General features: G+C 54.6%; 1 long non-coding RNA gene across 3 annotated transcripts in view; it reads right to left on the bottom strand.

Moving 5' to 3' along the window:
* Window positions 1–1,467: 1,467 nt before the first annotated feature.
* The window catches only part of LOC135189779 (uncharacterized), a 33,019-nt gene continuing 14,657 nt past the window's right edge, over window positions 1,468–19,829 (bottom strand). Inside the window, exons 2-5 of one of the 3 annotated variants that reach the window (XR_010308295.1) lie at window positions 15,717–15,946; window positions 11,694–11,843; window positions 10,091–10,223; window positions 1,468–2,057 (exon numbers count right to left, since the gene is read on the bottom strand). This is a non-coding gene — a long non-coding RNA (uncharacterized LOC135189779). The remainder of the gene's footprint in view (window positions 2,058–10,090; window positions 10,224–11,693; window positions 11,844–15,716; window positions 15,947–19,829) is intronic. The other 2 variants (XR_010308294.1, XR_010308296.1) reach the window with 2 other exon arrangements.

The raw sequence follows: 19,829 nt of genomic DNA, 5'->3' as shown, positions 1-19,829 counted from the left end.
GCAGCAACTCTTGCAGCCGTTTGCTATTTAGGATGGCAAAGGCTTCGTTCTGCCCAGGGCACTTGAACCAGCAGCGCTTGCTCATGACTCTGTGCCTGTGTAGCTGGATGGTTCCAGGGAGAAAGGGGCTTTGGAATCTCAGCCTCCAGGCCAAAGCCCAGCCGGCAGGCCTGCTAAAACAAAGAGCAGTTAGCAAATCATCCCTCTGCTGCCTGTCACCCCTGGCCACAAAGAGCTGCTGGGAACAGCTCGGGAGAGCCATGTATCAGGAGCTAAAGAGTCTGAGCTCCCTCTGCTCAGCCCACATTGCAACCTCTTTACCAGCAAGCCAAGCACAAAGTCTTTTTCATTTGCCCATTTTTTTCCACAGGACATTTGTCATCTGCCAAGAGATCACCAATTTCTGCCCCATCCATCACTCTCTGCTGTTCCCAGGCAGGACACTGCCTGCAGCCTGGGGAGGCTGAGGCTTCCAAGAGAGGGCTGGGGAGGCTGATCCTCTGCATCCTAATTGCTGCTGGGGTGATCTAAGGTAACCCCGACAGCTCCTGCTCCTGCTCCTCACCACAAAGCTCCCCCTTGAGGCAGTGCTACTCTCTGGCCTCCCTTGGGCAGAAGAGCAGAGCTAGTACCAGGTGCTGAGTGCCATGCAGAAGGATGCTCAGTGGGCTGCAGGAGGAGCCTGACTGGGTCGGCTCTGGCTGGGCAGTGTGCACCCAGGGGTGAAGCCAACCCTGAACAGCTGCATTAAGAGCTGCACCACCCAAAGCCTCTCCCACAGCTTGGCTCCTCTGCAGAGTCAGAGATTCACAGAGTGGTTTGTGTTGGGAGCAATCTTAAAGCTGATCCAGCTCCAAGCCCCTGCCATGGGCAGGGACACCTCCCACCAGCCCAGGTTGCTCAAGGCCTCATTCAGCCTGGCCTGGAACACCTTCAGGGAGGGAGCATCCACAGCCTTCCTGGGCAACCTGTGCCAGTGTCTGCCCACCCTCCCTGGAAAGAACTTCTTCCTCATCTGCAGTCTGAATCTGCCCTTCTCACATTCCAATCCATCCCCTCTCACCCTGCCACTGCAAGCCCTTGTCAAAACAAGTCCCTTCCTGGGGCTCTTTGCAGGAATCATGTCGTGCTAGCCAGAGCACCTGGCCTAAGAGGCAGAGACCCAGCAGGAAAGGGGATGCCTATGGGTTATAAATGTTTTGAGGCTCTCTCAAGCTTTAAAGAGTTTCAGATTTTCACCCCTGCCTTGCCTGCCTGCCAGCAAACTGTAAACTCCTGCAAGGCTGCTGCTGTCTTTCAGGAGCTGGAGATGAAATGCTGAAGCAAGCAGCAGTGAGTGAGCAGGATGAAACCCACGAACCCTGCAGACTGCTCTGTGCCAAGTGTGCCAGCTGGAGTGCAATCAAACCAAGCCATTGCTTAGCATTTCCAGTGCTGGGCACACTCACACTTTATTGCTCTGGAGACTGGGGCTTGCCTCGAAGGGGCAATTCAGTCAAATCCAGTGCTCAGCTAAGCAGCTGCTTTGCTAGAGAGCCTCCTGCTCCTCAAACTGGGGCACAAACCAGGCAGTGCCTGCATCTATGGACCAGCCTTCAGCTGCTGAATTGCTGGGACAGGACAGAGGCTAAATGACAATCAAGACAGGGGATGGAGAAGGTGAAATTCCTGCCTTGCCATGGCTACACTCAGTTGTGCTGCTGATGCCAGAAGAGACCTTGGCATGATTGTACTCTAGGCAGATGAATCCTCTCTCTCCCAAGTTCTGTGCTGGTGGCATGGAGCTGGTCCTAGGATGTAAAGAAGGGTCCCAAGTGTTTGATATTCACTGGTACAGGCAAAGCCTTTCGAGTCAGTGATCAAGCTCAGGGCAGTCAGGATTATCCCCAGAACTTTTTGTTTCCAAGGAGCAAATGGAGGTGACAGACCTCATTAGTCCCCACAGACTACCTCTTCTTTGTGGCTGCTCTGTGTAGACTCATTGCATCTCCCTCCTCACAGGCCCCAGGAAGAGAGTCCAAATTGCTGCTTTATTTGCTGCCTCACAGCTCCTGAAACTCGGGTGGAAAGAAAAAGTAAGTCAGAGATTGATGTCCTGAAATAGCCTGGGGAGTTGCTGCTTGGGTTCAGGCTGCCGGGGTGGCTTTCTAAGGGCAGGGCTGCACCGCAGAACAGAACTGTTTGGAATGGCAAGGCAGGGACTGCCTTTTGAAGTGCTTGCCAGCTGCTGAAGATGTGTTGCTGAACCTGGCTGAGCTGCCAGGAGCAGGACTGGCACCTCGGCAAGGCAGGCGCCGCGCTGCGGGCCCGGAGCCAGAGCCCGGAGCCAGCAGAGGGAGGCGAAGCAGGGCTCTGCAGCCCTCCTGCCGCTGCTGTTCTCGATGCCCCGAGAGGCATTTGAAGGCTTTCTGGGGGGTGTGAGCTGGCCTGGGAAGCTGGATCCAGAAGCAACAGGGGATGGAGAGAACGGAGAAAGCACTTCCAAGGCAGCAGCTTTGGGATTCCTGCAATTCCTAGCAGGAGTCAGCATTTTCTACAGGAAGCAGCATGGCACTGGGGAGAGTTCTTGCCAGCGAGGGTGGGCAGACACTGGCACAGGCTGCCCAGGGAGGCCGTGGAAGTCCCTCCCTGGAGACATGCAAAGCCATGTGGGATGAGGTCTTGAGCAACCTGTGCTGGTGGAGGTGTCCCTGCCCATGGCAGAGGGGTGGAGCTGGATGAGCGTCAAGGTCCCTTCCAACCCAGACTGTGATCCACAAAGAGTCCTTCTGTCAAAGGCCAAAGTGATCTCAACAGCCTTGACTGGAGACCTTCAGTAAACTCTGGCATGACGTTCAATGATCTCAGAGGGATGAGCTTGTAGCAAGGGTACAGGTTTCACTCTCCAAGCCCCAGAGGCACTCGCTGCTGGGACACAGGAGGGGATCCCTGGACCACAGACAGGATCACAGCTGAGTTCAGAGGAGCTCTTGTCAGATACATTAGGACAGAGCATGGGGTCCTACTTAGGTGTGCTGTTTTCATCAATCAAACGACTCAGCTGCCATTTGCTCCTGCATTCCCAACAGGAAAGAGCAAGGGACATCTGGAAGAGTTTTCTGCCTATTTGATGTAACCCTTTTCAAAAGCAAACTGGCTGAGCAAAATAATTATTCCATCAACTGAAATCGGAGCTGATGGTACCAGCTGAGTGCCGGCTTGGCTGGGAGCAGATCCACAGCCCTGATACCTCACCCTGGCCACTGGGTGAGCTCAGAGCATGCCTGCTCTGCAGACACCAACAGGCATGCAGGGCTGTGAGCTCAGGGCCTGCCTGCTCTGCAGACACCAACAGGCATGCAGGGCTGTGAGCTCAGAGCACGCCTGCTCTGCAGACACCAACAGGCATGCAGGGCTGTGAGCTCAGGGCATGCCTGCTCTGCAGACACCAACAGGCATGCAGGGCTGTGAGCTCAGGGCATGCCTGCTCTGCAGACACCAACAGGCATGCAGGGCTGTGAGCTCAGGGCATGCCTGCTCTGCAGACACCAACAGGCATGCTCTGCTAGCAGCCTGCCCTTTGCTGCTTTCAGTACCTTAAGAGCTCTCCTGCTCAGAGGTCTCCTAGAGGCAGGCTGTCTGCTGACTGCTTTAGTTTGCCTATGTCCCTGCAGAGAGTAAGCAGAGTTGGCATGCATAGGCTGCGTGGGCCAGGGCATGGAGCGCAGCTTGGCCTGGAGGAGGATGATGATGATGATGATGGTCACTGCAGGCCTCCTCACCACAGCCTCTGAGTTTTCTTTCTCCAGCAACCCTGGAGAGGGCTGGCACATGGCAGGGCCTCTGAGGACTCAGGAGCCTGCAAGGTTCCTGACTCAGTGATTCAGATGTAGACACCTCTGAACTCACAGGGCTGCCATCAGCAGAGGCAGAGAGGCTTCAGTTGAGCTGCTGCCAGGAGAGGAGCCAGGCAAGAAGCAAGAGAGAAGCAGCTGTGCCAGGCAGGGAGCAGTGCCCTGCTCTGGAGGAAGCTGCAGCACTCCCTGCTCCCACTGCCCAAAGTGCTCCATGTGGTTTCTTCCAAGAGGTGAGAAGAGAATTCTCCTGAGGTGCTCCCTGTGAAGAGTCCCCAGAGGCTTCCTCACAGCGACCTCCCGAGGGGCAGGAGAATTCCCGGCAGCAGCAGTGGCTCCCTGTGGCCAAACAGAGGGCAAAGCAGGGTCCTGGCAGCGGGCAGCAGAAGGAAGCTGGACTCTGCGGGCACATGAGTCAGCCTTCCCCAGCTGCCTGCCTCAGCAGCCCTGAGCCTGGTCCCTCAGCTCTGCAGAGCCTCTGGGGCTGGCCAGCAGAGTGCAGTTGTGGCCATCTCCATGGCCTGCCCTTTGCTTCTGATGTGGATCTGGGGCAGGTACTGGGGATGTGTGCCCCAAGCCTGCACTTTCTCCTGACTTTTGGCACCAGTTCTGGTGCTCCAAGGTTACAAACCTGGGTGCTCTGCACAGAGCAGAGCATTGGAACAGCATCAGGGTAACAGGGGCCAAGTCCAGGCATGGTTTTGATTAAGGGTCTGACAGAAAGCTCAGCAAGATGACAGCAGGTTCCACAGACACACTGCAGCACTCACACCCCCCCTGCACCCAGCTGCTTCAGTGTTTGCTTTTCCTGGCCACAGGTTCAGAGCTCCATAAAGTTCCATTCTGCTATTAACTGCTGACTCTTCTCCCCACGATTAATGGGTTTGGGTTGTCCAGAGGGATGGAATCTTCTGAGGAGGATAAACTGTACTGAGGTAGGCACCACCCCAGATGCTGGGCTCCTGCCCTGTGCTGGTGTAAAGGGTGCCAGGAAAGAAAGCAGCTCCCAGAGCAGTGCCCAGCAGTGCTTCATCCCTGCAGTTTCTAGGAGCCCCCAGGAAATGCCCAGCCCCCAGTGAAGGTTCTGAAGCTGCCTGGCAGAGCTGCCATGAAGGAGCCTTGACTTGCAAAGGTTGGCTTGGAGTGTCCTGCCCTGACAGAGAGCTGAACAGATTCTGTCCTCCTTGCCCCATCACTGAGCAAACCTGGGGGGCTCTGAATGATTGCAGCCTTTCACCCAGCCCTTCTGTGCTGCCCAACTGATCAGCTGGCACCAGCCCAGAGTAGAAGAGGAGAACCTATCTTGACCCTTGGCCTTCTTGGCCAGGAGGGAACACTTCTGGCTCATGGGGAACTTGTCCACCAGCACTGCCAGGTCCTCTCTCCAGCAGGCCACCCCAAACCATAGCATTCAACGAGTACAACATTTTAGTCCACAACAAACTCACTTCTGAGTGGCAGCAACTGACTTCAGACACTGCTGTAGGGCTGCAGAGTGGCCAAGGGATGCAAACAGGATCCTGCCTGCCCTGGCTTCTGGGGGGAGGTTTGAAGATTTGAGCATGCCCCTGGAGGGATTTCACCTGTGGGCAGTCACTCAGCTGAATGTTGTTCTCCACTCAGACGTGCCCAGAGGGGAGGTCACAGCTCTGCATGATCTCACTGCCACGCTCCACAAACAGATTACACACAGCTTACCCAGCCAGGGCTGGCAGCCAGGCACCAGCACAGACGTCCACGGGGGCAGCAGGGGCTCTGCAGGGGCATTCATTACTCGCAGGTTAGCTCCACCCCACCAGCAGACTTCCAGCATCCCTCTGTGTGGCTGCAGCTCGATGACCCTCCCGAGAAGGTTGCCAGCATTTAGCTGCCTTCACAGGTTCAGGCTGCTGGGAGTTCAGGAGTAACCACAGTGTAAACTGTGAGCTAACTTGGCAGAGAGGCTGTGTGTGTAGTAAATAGATATTGTGACAGGTGGATCAGCTCCTGCCAGCAGCCCTGTGAAAAATCCACAGCAGCAAATGGCCACAGCCAGAAATAAGATGGATAAAAACTGTAAATGGCTCATTAAAAACTCCAGGAAAAACGTTTTACTCAGAGGCTCATTCCTCACTGCTCTCACCAGGGAGCAAAGCAGGAGCAAAATGCTAAGTCAGGCCGGGGGGGTTACTCCTTTCTCTTTTTTTTCCAAAGGAGTTTTCCACAGTGCATGGTAAGAGACTCCTGGGGCAGGAGCAGAAAGGTTTAAGAGCACTGCAGTCCCTGTTCTGTCACAGAGGGAGCTCAGTGCCCTCCTCTGCCTCCCCTCGCTGTGAAGCTGGAGCTGACAAACTCCTTCTGGCAGCCTGAAGGCTGGAGCAGGTACAGAACCCTAGAACGGGTCGGGCTGGGAGGGGCCTTAAAGCTCATCCAGCTCCAGCCCCCTGCCATGCCAGGGGACACCTCCTGCCAGCCCAGGGTGCTCAAGGCCTCATCCAGCCAGGCTTGGAGCCTCCACAGCTCTGGACAGCCTGCCCCAGTGTCTCATCACCTCACAGGGGAGAATTCCCTCCTACCCTCTCATCTCAGTCCAGCTTCTTGCAGTTTGAAGCCATTGGCCCTTGTCCTGTCACTCTGTGCCCTTGTACAAAGTCCCTCCCCAGCTCTCCTGCAGCCTCATTCAAATCCTGGGAGTCTGCCCTAATGTGTCCCTGGAGCCTTCTCTTCTCCAGGCTGAACAGCCCCATCTGTCCCAGCCTGGCCCCACAGAGGTTCTCCAGCCCTCTTATTGTCTTTGTCACCTGCTCCAGACCTCCTCTGGCAGTTTCATGTCCTTGTTCCACATCACACCAAGCAAATAAAAACTGAGACACCCAAGTAAGGTGGCAGAATATTCTCTAAAAGAGGTTCAGAGCATGGCTGGCTGGGAGCAAAAACCTTCCATGATCAGAAGGACCAAGATCACAGAACCACAGAGGCTGGAAGAGACCTTTGAGACCAAGCCCAACCTCTCGCCCAGAGCTCACAACCCCACCGCTGCTGCTACGTCACTGCCACCAAACCACATCCCTGGGACCTTCAAACTCCTCCAGGGATGGAGACTCCACCACCTCCCTGAGCAGCCTCTGCCAGTGCCTGACAACCTTTCCAAGATGCTCCAAGAAGAGATGCCCTGGCAAAGGGACTGGTCTCCAAGAGGCCTGAGTGCAGAGCAGCGAGCACAGCGACCGGCGCAGCTGATGGAGCTCCAGCCCACGGCTGCTTCCCAGATGTGGTCCCTGACTGTGTGCACTGGGCTGGGGATTTTATTCCAGTGGGAAATAAAATCCTTATCCAGCAGCCCCGTGGTTTACCAAAGGGGCATGTGTGGATCTCCAGCTTTTAAGGCAAACATTCCTGGTGGTGTCCATAGCCACATTACACAGCCCTGCAGACAGCCAGGCCCTCCTGACTTTCCATCAGCATTCCAGCCTAATGTGGAACTCATGGGCAACAATCAGGACTGGGGTTTGTGACATGCAGGCACAGCACTGGTTATGAATTGCTGTGAGGCTCACAATAAGCACAAAGTTGACAGCTTCAGCATCTTGCCCCCAGCAGCAGCAGCACGGCCAGGGCAGACAGCACAGGGCTCTGTGCAGTGCCATCTGCAAGCCAACTGTGGCAAGGAAATGCCAGCACAGCACCCCGAGAGCTTTGGGGCTCCTCTTGTGCCAGTTACTAACTGCAGGACAGCTGCACTGCTGTGGGGCAGAGGCCACACTGCCAGCTTGGCTCCTGCTGGCACCCCAACAGCACTCACAAACGAGGACCCCGGAGAACACCTCAGAGGGCTCTGCCAGCCTCCATGGCTCTCGGGTCCTATGACCTCATTTAGCACATGGTAGGTACTGAGAGGCTTCCAAATAAACCCTTTCATGGGTAGAAGGTTGGACTTGATGATCTTAGAGGGCCACAAGGATGATGCAAGGGCTGGAGCAGCTCTGCTGTGAGCACAGGCTGAGGGAGCTGGGGGGTGCAGCCTGCAGAGGAGAAGGCTCCAGGGGCACGTCAGAGCTGCTGCCAATGCCTGAAGGGATCCTGCAGGAAGGCTGCAGAGGGACTTGTGCTGAGGGGGTCTAGAGACAGACCAAGGGAGAATGGTTTGAAGCTGAGGCAGAGCAGGGTTAGACTGGAGCTAAGGAAGAAGTTCTTCAGTGTGAGGGTGGTAAGAGCCTGGCACAGGCTCCCCAGGGGTGTTCAAGGCCAGGTTGGGTGCCTTGAACAGCTAAGTTTAGCTGAAAGCTGTCTAGCTGCCTAGGTCTTGAACAATGTGGGCTAGTGGAAAGTGTCCCTGGGCATGGCAGGGGTGTTGGAACAGATGATCTCCAAGGTCCCTTCTAACCTGAGCCACCCCAGCCTTGATGACTGTGTGATGCTCTGACCAAGCTGGACGCAGCCAGGCTGGCAGACGCCCGCTGCAGACAGTGTGACTTGTGCAGGGGCTGGGTAAGGGTTAAACTACAACCTTTTCTTCTCCAGAAAAACAAGGAAATCTCTAAGCAACTGACAAAATTCTCCTCTGAAATTGTTGTGTTCAGCAGCCACAGCTGAAAGCGTTTAGGTTATGAGCCAGAATTTGTCTTCAAAGACTTCATTCTGCCCAGCACAGAATGAACAAGAGATCAATTAAGATCTCATCCAGCACACTCCTAACAGTGGGAACCAAACCCCACACAAGTCCTGTGCCCTTGGAACTCTTCCTAAGCAAACCAGAGGCAGCTTTGCACTTTCTTACCTTTCACAGGCTGCACAGATGCTGCCTCAGAGCCAAAGGGACAACTCTGGGCACAGAGAACACAAAGAACTTTGAGGAGTTTGGTTCTGGAAAAGGAAAATCTGTGCAAGGTAGCAGGGTGTTGGCTGCCCAGCAGACACCTCCAGGTGCCAGGTGCCCAGGGGTTTATACCAGTGTGATGTCACTGCCCTGTGGCCCCAGGGTGCATGGGGCAGGGCAGCTGCATGCGATCATTTCCCTCTGGAATCCTCAAAGCAGCTCCATCCAGCTGCCAGCTTCACGGTAAACACAGAGGGCAGTACAAAGTGCGACCTGCCAGCCAGGGTGCCAAGCTGCTGCCCGTGCCGCTGAGAGGGCTCCAGTGGCTCTACCTAGAGCAGGCTTTCATCAGAATGTTCCACCGTGCCCCGGGAGGACTCCAGCTCCCTTAGCCACGGGGCTGGGCTTCTCCAGGAGGTGGAAGGCTCTCAGATCCGAGGCCAGCTTGGCTCTCGACAAAGGTGCAGATGAAGTCTCCTGCAGTGGTGAGAATTTCCCCTAGCCAGAGCTGGTGTCAGCTCCTTGCTCGTTTTAATGGCACTCAGGAGCTTTCTGCACGGAGAGCACTGGGAACAGCCTTTGCTTGGCTCCCTGCAGCACACTCAGCCCATCTGCCAGGGTAGGTTATATATTGGGGGGGTCCATTTTATGACCACTGTAAAACCTCTGCTCTAAGGTCTTGAGACCAAAGGGAGTGATGTAAGACACCATCCAGCTGGTAGCAGAGCTCCTTATAAATCTTAGCAGCACACAAAAGAGCCAAGAGAACCAAGTGACAGCGAACAGAGCTGAGGAGGAGGGGAAGAGGAAAAGTCTGTTCAGAGGAGCCTCACCACCAGCCCAGGCTGACTGGAACGGTGCTTGCAGTGCTGTGAGGGGCACACCAAGTGATGCTCCTCGAGGGACAGAGGATGCTTTGCAGGACATTATTGTGGCTCTACAAGTGCCTCTAAAAGAGGAATAAGGCTTAGAGCACCAAAATGCAGTCCCCAGAGTGCCTGCAGTGGGGGAAAGTAAAGAGCCCAGCAGAGCAGAAGCCACCAGTGTGCACCACAGGTAAGTGATGCTTGTCTGGAGCTTAGCTGAGTACCTTAAGGGAGTAAATAAGTGAACCTGTGCCCTGCCTGCTTCACTCTGAGCACCCATGTGCTGCTGCCCAGACAAGGCAAAGGCAAGAGAGAGCAAAAGTGGGTGGCAAGACTCTTCTGGAACCCCTGTCAGCTCAGTGGGTTCTACCAGCTCAAAATGATGGTCTGGATGATCTTTAAGGTTGCTTCCAACCAAAACCATTCTACAGTTATGAAAATACAGCTCCAGTACCTGCTCCCCAATAACCTCTTCTGAATGCCACATCCAATTCAGACCAGTTCAGACACACCACAGTTACTAAGCAGCATTAATGTCTCTGTACTGTTTTCAGCCATGTCCTTGCACAGATTTTAAGAGAGGGATGCCTACAGACCTGTGCTTGAAAGAGTTTCCAGAGTACTCTTCATGGTCCTCACACTGCAGCCAGCTCCTTTGCAACAATGCAGTTGAGAGGATCTGGAAAGCAACATCTCACAGCATCTTCTCATGGAGTGAAGTTAGGAGCTCTGTTTGAAGGGGAAAAAAGAAAAAGATGTAATTGTGCAAAGGATCAGTTTGAACTCCATCAGTTACCAGAAGGTTAACTCCAGAGCCACTGATTTTGCAAGAGCACTTAGTGCTTAGCAATCAGGAAAGTGGTTAACTGCTTCCAGCTGGACCTGGAGAGCCAGGGCACCCTCAAAAGCAAGCTCCCTGGGGAAGGCTGGAAGCAGTGACACCTCCAATTCCCCCCTCAGCAGGTCTTCTGGCAGGAACCACCTTTCCTTCTCATTCTGGGAGCAGCTGCACACCAGGCTGTGGTCCTGCTCTGCTACCAAGATGTTTGCCCAAAGCCAGGTGGCTCCCAGGGAACTATGGCTGTGGAAGGCCCTCCTGGTGCAGGTGTGTGGCAGCCAGGCCTCCTCCCCAACGAACCAGGGTTCATCTCACTTAAGACACAGCAGTGAAGACACAGACCTCAGGCCCTGCTGTGCTGCCTTGCAGCATCCTGTGTGCAGTCACTGCAGGAGTTAACAGAACCTTCCCCTTGTAGGCATTTTCAGCTTCCTCAGCCTAGTCTTATTATTCTTCCCCTGACACAGCCTCATAGCTCCCCCCAAAAGCAGGCTGATGCAGATCCCTGCTTGCCTTTTGCATCTCTGTCCCTGGCCCTGTTGCTCTCCCACAGCACAGGCTGGGGCCCTGTTTGCACACACAGCTCCAGAACCTCTGGGCAGCTCCCACTGGCAGATAGGTGGATGGCCACTAGCAGGACCCACTTCATTCCTGCCATAAATTGCAGAGAAAGGCACCAGCACCCCAGGAGGCCCCAGCTGTTGGCTTGTGGCAGCTCTTTGTGTGATATTTCCAAGCCCATGGCAGGGACAGGCTGGGCTTAGTGACCTGAGCAATCTGGAATGCAGATAATGGGAAGCGAGGCTGGGAGCAGGCAGTGCCAAGAGCAAGTACTGGAAGATGTCAGCAGCTTTAGGCTGAATTAAAACATGAATTTCTGGGTACTCAGCTCAGTGCACTTTCAGTGCTGCTACTCTGCAGGTTCTCAGAGAGCTTTTCATCTCAGAAGGTCTAAAAGGCCAGGGTGTGAGCAGGATGCAGACTCTCCTGGCTGCCAGGCTGAAGCCAAGCAGCTGTCTGCCACCACAGCCAAAGCACAGCTCAGGGCAGCAGCTGCTAATGTGGCAAAACATCCCCAGATGTTGACTCCTTGTCACTTCAGGATCACAGCTTGCTTAGATATTCATACTCAGAAGACCAAGCTCTAGCATGCCTTTGAAAATTCTCTTTTCCCCTCAGATCCAAATATGCAGCTGCAGGTTGCTGAGAGCCTCACCCAGCCTGACCTGGTGATGAACTCAGCTCAGTGTCTAACTTAGAGCTCTGCTTTGGGCAGGTCCTGCTGAGGCTGTCCCATACCTCTCCACAGCCCAAGCACTACACATTTGCTCTACATTTCCCAGCCCCAGCTAACCTCTTACCCACAGGTTGCATTGGCAAGGCAGCAGCACATCCGTTGGTGGTTCCTCAGCAGCACGGCCCCGGGGCAGACGTTACAGGGAGGTCACCCATCAGGGGTGGCTGTGGCAGGTTCCAGTCAGAGCCTACAGCAGAAGACTGATCTCATGAGCCTGAGAAACAGATGACAATTCATGGGGCTCGTAGGACAAAGGCTTTGCTCAGTCCTCTAAAGCTCAAGGACTGAAGCAGACCTAGAAGCAGTTCAGCAGGAGGGCTGCCAGGAGGACAGCTGTGCAGGGAGGAGGAAGCAAGCAGGGACCCACACCTCACTGTGGAGTGGGTGGAGTTCAGTCGACAGACACAGTGCAGACACAAACCGGCCCCAAGGCCTGCTGCTAAGGAGCCCTGAGGTTCCCAAGCCAAGGCGATGCTGCAGCTCTAGACCAGGCAGAACATCTCAGAAGCAAAGAGCTGTGATGTGCCTGCTGACAGCCCCCAGGACAATGCTCTGCTGGGGGTAAAGGCTTAAATCAGAGCTGGGGGAGGATATTTAACCTTGGCTAACTACCACAGCTAACTACAGGTGCAAACCAGATAGAAGCCAAGGTAAGCAAAGCTGCCAGTGTCAGGGGCATGTCAAACCTGTGCTGGTCAGCAAGGCAAGGAGTGGCCAAACTCAAGTTTTGAGTCCCATCAATGATCTTTCTCTTCAGTACAGATTTCATATTTTTAAAAGAGCAGTGCAAGCAAAGAGCAAACTGCAGAGACCTCCACTGATGTAGTCACACCACAGTGGAAAGCCACGAGGCTGGTCAGGCAGACTTCCCTTGGTGAAGCCATGCTGGCTGTCTCCACTCACCTCCCTGTCCTCACCTGCTGTAGTGCAGCTCCTAGGAGCATCTGTTCCATGCCCTTGCCAGGCACAGTGGTGAGGCTGACAGGTCAGGCATTGGCACAGGCTGCCCAGGGAGGTAGAGATGTTCAAGGTAAAGGTAGACATAGCACCTGGGGACACGGTTTGGTGCCAGGGTGGTGCTGGGTTGATGGCTGGACCCCCGAGCAGAGGTCTTCTCCAAGTCAGACAATTTCCTGACTCCCTGAGGCCAGCCCACGCCTGTCCTACAAGGCACCAGATCCACGCCAGGCTCTCGGATCCACCTTTGCCTTTCTCCTCCACTGCAGATCCCAGGACAGGGCTGCTACTGTCCCTTTTACATGCAAATCCCCAGGCCTGCCCCAGACACAAACCAATATTGCTTTAGCTACAGCCTGGAGACTCTGCTTGCAGCATTTGGGCAAACAGAAGCAGAGGCTTCTCCCTGGTGATCTCTTTTGCACAGATCAAAGACTTCCCAGCCTTTTATGGGAGCCAGCTAGGCATTAAAAGATGACTTGGCCTTATTCAAACATCAGACCTCCATAACACTTGGAATGGAATTAGAGAGCCTACGCAAAGCTGAGCAGTAAAATTTGCACTTCTCCTTCAACTCAGTCAAACCACATTTTCAGAGCCCCTCTGCTGGCTTAGGAACCAGCCCAGACAGCTGAGCTGGGCACTGTCCCTCCTGCTTTATCTCTTTGAAGTGATCAGCTCCTCACTTCCAGATGGATTGAGCTCAGCCCTTGTTAAAATCAAGCCCAGCCAGTCCACAGCACACAAAGGACAGCCTTCGTTAGCACCCGAGTACTTTTGTCCATCGCTTGTCAATAGCTGAGGTCAGCTCTGGCCCTCAAAACAAACTCCAAGTGACCCAGCAGGGGAAGCCTCCAGCTAAGCAGGTGAGGTTGGCTTCGGCAGGAGGCTGCAAAGGCTGTGTAAAAGGGCTGTGAATTACCACAGCCCAGCAGCAGCTTCCTCTTGCCGGATGCCTCAAGGGCAGTGATGGGCCTTGATCGCCTTGTAACCCCATAAGCACCTCCACTCTCCCTCCTGAGCACTCACACTGCAGCAGAGATTCGAGAGGTGCAGAACAAGCTCTGCAACAGCAGCACAAAGCAGCAAGCGTCGGGGAGAGCTCAATGCCACAGAACACAGCTTGTCACCACCTCCGACCTCAGGCTAGTGGTGGCACAGGATGGTTGCTCTGACACCAGCCTGAGCATGATCTCTTCTGGAAGTAGAACACTCCTCTGAGCCTCTAGCACCCAGTGCAGCTATGGTTGCACTGTCAAAAGCAGCATCTGCTCAGCAGGCAGGACTGGCTGAAGGAGACAACCCAGAGGTTAAAGTCAGAAGAAATCCTTGAGGTGAGAACCACTGCATGGCAGCATGGCACTGCCAGCAAAACCTGCTCAAACTGCTCTGTCCCAAAGCCATACAATAACTGGGAGAGGTTCCCCTTTAAGAGCATCCCACCAATCCCAGTGTCCCCAGAGCTGAAGAGTGCCTTTGGCTCGTTCCTGTGTCAGCCATGCCCAGTGGATGCAAGTCTCTGCATAACGGGGGGGAAGGCTGCAGGGTTGCAACAGACAGGAAACCTATCACAGCAGCAGCTGTCCCACGCAGCACTGCCAACCCTTCCTGACATCGGGAAGCAACCTCAGCAGTGTCTGTTACTGGCTGCACCTAGCCAAGTGCCACAGCCCGTCCGGCACTGTGGCTTTCTTACTCCATCAAGCACCACCAAGTCCAGCCTGGGTTTTGCCAGCAGCTTGCTGTACAATATCCTCACCTATTGCCAGGCTGCCCTGAGCACAGCCCCAGAGTGCCCAGCAGGGAGCAGAAGGGACAGCTCCGTGGGCACCGTCAGAAATGTTCACCCTCGGTGACCCTGGCGCTTGGCAGGTGGAAAGGCACTGCCCTGGCAGCAAGGGCTGAGCACAACAGGCAGGGCTGGATCTGAACGCTAGGAAGATGCCCAGTGGTTGGTCCGTTTTTGTTGTGCAGAGTAACATCTCGGGTTCTGCAGGAAGCAGAGGAAGCCAAATCCCTCCCCAGCACTGCTGCTCCTGCTGGCCGCCAGCCCCTTCCTTCCCTCTGCTCCCTGCCCTCTGCCGTGGTGCTTCTGCGGTTCAGGCAGCCCAGGATTGCAGGCAGCAGCGAGGCCCTCACGTTTCTGTCACGCTGTGCAAGCAGCAGACGTCTCAGCTAACAAACGGTGGTTCTGCAGGCTCTTCAGCTGGTTTACTGCCCGTAATGGGCGTTGCTGGACGTATTAACTGCACTTGCAAAGGCCCTTCCTTAGGCACTGCTCTGGGGCTGCCCTGGAGCGTGCTCTGCATTAATATCAAGGTGTCATCCTCAGCCCCTTCTGCCTTGCCTTGCTGGACTACTTTAATGTCTTTTTAAACACACAGCTCTATGTGACATCATTGCACTGCCAGATTTATAGCAGCCAATGAAGTCACCATTACAGCTTATCATCATTTCCCTCTCTCTCCAATGGTCTAATATGCCATTAGTCCTCCTGCTCAATTATGGATCCAGCTTCTGGACAGGTAACCTTTACCTGCACCACCATATTTAACTCACAGTAATGGGCAGAATTACTTTGCAGTGACATTTTGATGAATAAAGCATAAATAACCACGTTCCAGGGGATTTCAGTGCAGCAGATGTGAGAAACAGTATTAAGAGATAAGGGCTAGTACTGAAAACACTGCCACTGCTGCTGGAGAAGTTGACTTCTTTCCAGGTCAGTTTAAAACCCTGTTGGTTGTGTTTGCTTCATCCCCGGATGAAGGCAGGAAGAGGAGATGGCATCCAACAGTGCAGGACCAGGGTCAGCTGCGTGTGGCATTTGTGCTCCCCTGCCCTGCTCAGGGGTGATTCAGCCTGGCTGTGCTCCTCACACCAGCTCTGGCACCACCGCAGCAGAGGGTAGGTGTGGCACTCGTACCTCCTGCACAAACATTGACTCTGGCACCTCGGGCACAGAAACACAGAATTGTTTGCATTGGAAAAGACCTCTGAGACTGAGTCCAAGCACTGACCTAACACCAGCACGGGCATTAAACACACAGATTCACTGACGCTGGGACAGACCTCCAAGTCCAGCCCAACACCTCCATCACCACTGCTCCATGTCCCAGAGCCTACTCACTTTTTAACATCTCCCAAGGAGGCTGTGGATGCCTCCCTGGGGGCGCTCAGGGCCAGGCTGGAGCAGCCAATTCTAGTCAAGAGGAGTCCTGGGTTCTGTCCAAGAAATAAATACTTGTGTGGAGCCTCTTCCCCTTCCACTCCTCAGCAATGATTCTGTTTCTCCAGGGATGGAAAGAGGTCAATGCTGGAAACGTGGTGTCCTGGAGAAGCAGCAAGCCAGGGAAAGAGCTGGAAGGAGGAGGAAAAAGAAGATGGGGAATTAAATCAAGCAGGAAGCCTCAGGTGTTCCTCTGGGCTGCACAGCACCTGTCACACTCAGGGCAGGTCTTTCCTTTACCAGCCCCCCCAAGTCTGATGGCTCTGCCAGTCCAGGCAGCCAGCTCCTCAGAGCTCCCTGCAGAGCTCAAAGGGAAGCAATGCTGTGCAGGTTGCTCTTGCCATAGCATCCAAAGCATGATTTTGCTCCAGGATCATCATTCACCTCTCCTCTTTGTCTTCTGGCAAACAGCTGGCCCCATAAATTTTCACTGGCAGTGTGAAGAAGAAAGATGAACTTTGATTTCTACATTTACACTTTTCAGTCCAAGATTAAGTTTACAAAGCTCCACCACAGAGAATTTTGCCTTCTTGCCTCTCAGCAAGAATCAAATAGCACAGAGCCGTGGTGCTGAGGGATGTGGCTCAGCACCAGCCTTGGTGGGGTTAGAGATTGGTTGGACTGGATGAGCTTAAAAGGCTTTTCCACCCAAAATGATTCTGTGTCAGACGGGGGAATAAAAAATGAATTTCAACCCCCCAAGTGCTCCTACAGCAAAAGCTGAGCATCAGCACTGCTTTGCCCACGTTGTGCACCAGAGGATCAAACGTCCCCATCCTGATAACTGCGGGTAACAGAAAAACACCAACAGGAGCTTTATCCTCTGCCACAGGGTCAGGAGATGCAATCACTCACTTAAACTATTAAACGTAATGCACACAGGCATAGGGAGATGAAAAGTGCCAGTTTAAATTAGCCTGACCTGCAGTGTTGACTCCTGGGCAGATGGCACAATACCTCCTGGCTGCAGGGCTCAGGCATGAGAAGCACACAGCAAGAGCCCATTGTCAGGGGAAGAAAAAGCTCAGGAGCAAACTCAGACTGAGAACCAAAACCCCCTGCGGCCCCCCGGGGGGCTCTTGGCTTCCCTCTGCCAGGGCTGTTACAAAGTGGGATGGAGTCTTCTCCCCCGGAGCTGCAGCAGTGCCCTGCTCAGGCCCTGCACACTCATTTTCTACTCTGTCATCTGCAGAGCAGGCTCCAGGTTGAGCCTAGCAGTGCTGCAGCCCAGGCTGCCAAAGGGCAAGCAGTCCAAGTGGGTGTTTTCCGCCCAGGAGAAGGCAAAGCTCACTGTACCCAAAGCCACTGGCAGAGCTGGCCAGCCAGAGAGGAGGCAGATCTGCACAGCCACATGCAGCATTTCCCAGGGGACAGCCAGAGCCATAAGAGGGCCTCCTGCCATCAGCCTGCCTCCTGCCAGCAGAGACCAAAGGATCTTCCCCACGACACACACAAAATACCTCCCCTTTAGCAGATCTGCAATTGAAGAGCAGCAGAGCAGTCAGCCAGCTTCCCTTCTGCATTCCTCCCCAGAACTGGGAGGGATGGCTCTGGAGTGAAGAGAGAACTCACTGCCCAGCACCCTGGGAAGCAGAAGCTAGGCTGAGCAGCACAGAGCAGAGAAGCAGATGGGGGTATAAAACAGATCTAAATTAAAACACAGGCTGCCCAGGGGGCTTGGAGTCCCCATCCCTGGAGGCACCTGGGGCCATGGTTTAATGGCCACAGTGGGAGTTGGGTGGATGGTTGGATGATCTCAGAGGACTCTCCCAACCCAGACAATTCCATGGTTCTGTGATGTCCTTGCCTGCAGACCCAGAAAGCTTAACACAGGGCAAGGGAAGTCAGGGAAGGAGCTGATGAGACTGAAGGAAGCTGGTGGGAAGGAGGTGTGGGACGCCCTGCGTGCCCTGCTTGCGCTGCTCTGCCCAGCCCTGCCCCACAGTCTCATTCTCTGCACTCATTTTTATGGGCTGAGATAATGCTGCAGGAAGCCAGGCAGGGATTTAGCCACAGAACACATCCGCTGCAGGCCGCTCCTGCCAGTGACCACACTTTCCATCTTCTGCTGGGGCCTCCAAAGCCTTTGCTGTTGCACAGGCCACAGGCCTGGGCTCATTTTAAGGGCAGAACTGAAAAATAGGAGAACTTTTCTGCCACCCACAAATCAGCTCGGCCCGGAGCTGCAGCGATGCCACCACACAGCCTGGCAGCACTCTGCCTGGCAGCACTCTGCCTGGCAGCACTCTGCCTGGCAGCACTCTGCCTGGCAGCACTCTGCCTGGCAGCACTCTGCCTGGCAGCAGGGGCTGCACCACACTCTGCAGCTTCCTCAGCTGTTCACCACCTAGAATCGTCCTGCACCTTTGCTCCACGGCCCGAAGGGGTTCTGCACACCCAGACAGCCTGGACAAAGTAGGAGTTACAGCCCTGCAGCAGTCTGCCCAGAGAGGTAGGGGAGATTCTAAACCCACCCGGGGAGGCTGCTGTGGGTGCCCCTGCTGGAGCAGGTGGGGTTGGACTAGATGCTCTCCAGAGGTCCCTTCCAGCTCCACCAGGCTGAGACTTGGTTTGTTTTCAGCACAGAACACCTCGTGAAGTGGGAATGACTCCTCCATAACTTCCAGTGCACAAGAGAATGATTTCTGCTCTGTCTGAACACAGAAAGCTCTTGAACCCCCCAGACACTGCCTGGCCTCAAGGCAGCTAAGAAGTTTGGGTTGAGCTTTCGCCCAGCTGAGGCATTCTGGCTCTGCTTTAAGTTAAAGCACCCACTCCGATTTAAACACCAGCAGCATTGTTGGGCAGCCTCCACCCAGCTCCGAGGACAGAAAAGCTCCAGAGAGCTACCTCCTTGCCCCAGTCTGATCAGCAGCACTGCTGACCGTCGGCAGCCAAAGCAGGTCTCGGCTCTGCAGCCCACTGCAGCTCGCTGGGCACTCACAACACCTGCACCTCACACAGTGCCTACACCCTGCTCAGCACCTGCACCTCACACAGTGCCTACACCCTGCTCAGCACCTGCACCTCACACAGTGCCTACACCCTGCTCAGCACCTACACCTCACACAGTGCCTACACCCTGCTCAGCACCTGCACCTCACACAGTGCCTACACCCTGCTCAGCACCTACACCTCACACAGTGCCTACACCCTGCTCAGCACCTGCACCTCACACAGTGCCTACACCCTGCTCAGCACCTGCACCCCACTCATCTGCACCCCGCTCAGCACCTCCACCCTGCCCAGCACCTGCACCTCACACAGTGCCTGCACCCCACTCATCACCTGTGCCCTGCTCAGCGCCTGCAACCCAGGGGATGCAGGGAAGGGCAGAAGGGTTCCCCTGCTGCTCTCACTGCAGACAGCTTCTGTCAGAGGCTGGGCTCATCCCAAGCTGGAGCTGAAGGTCCCATCAGAGAGCACTCAGAGCTCAGGGGATATTAAAAGCTCCCTCCCAGTTCAGAGCAAAGAGAGGCCTCTAAGTAGGGCAGATCTCCGTTGCTGGCTGTCAGAAGGCTGAGCTGTAACATGAGCTGGGCTCCGTTTGCTTTTCCATTTATATAAAACCCTTTTTGTTTCTTTTGTTGTAAACTTAGACCTCCAGAATAAAGCCTGAAGGAAGGGGGGAGGGGGAGGAACACTGCCTGCCTGAAAGATGGAGTGCACCTCATGCAGCACACAGCCCCCAGCTCTCTGCCCAGCTTCCAGAAACCCCTGCACACCAGCTAAAACATCTGAGACCATCAAGTACTGCTCCACATCCAGAGAAACCAGCACAGTCCCTGACCTGCATTGCAGAGCAAAGACCAGAGCAAGGTATGGCATTGCTGATGGCAAATCGAGCAGCAAACCTTGGAGAGAAGAAGATAAAGCTGGGAGAGGCTCTAGGAAGCTACCTCCAGAGGAGAAGCAGATACAGGGGAAGTCACTTGATGAATAAACAAGGAGAATGTATTGATTATAGAGTTGTTTGGGCTGGAAAAGCCCTCTGAGATCACCCAGCCACCAATC

The sequence above is a fragment of the Pogoniulus pusillus genome, chromosome 34, assembly GCF_015220805.1.
Source record: "Pogoniulus pusillus isolate bPogPus1 chromosome 34, bPogPus1.pri, whole genome shotgun sequence".
Taxonomy (NCBI): Eukaryota; Metazoa; Chordata; class Aves; order Piciformes; family Lybiidae; genus Pogoniulus; species Pogoniulus pusillus.
The sequence above is the reverse complement of the archived record's forward strand: the minus strand, read 5'-3'. Positions and strand labels throughout refer to the sequence as shown.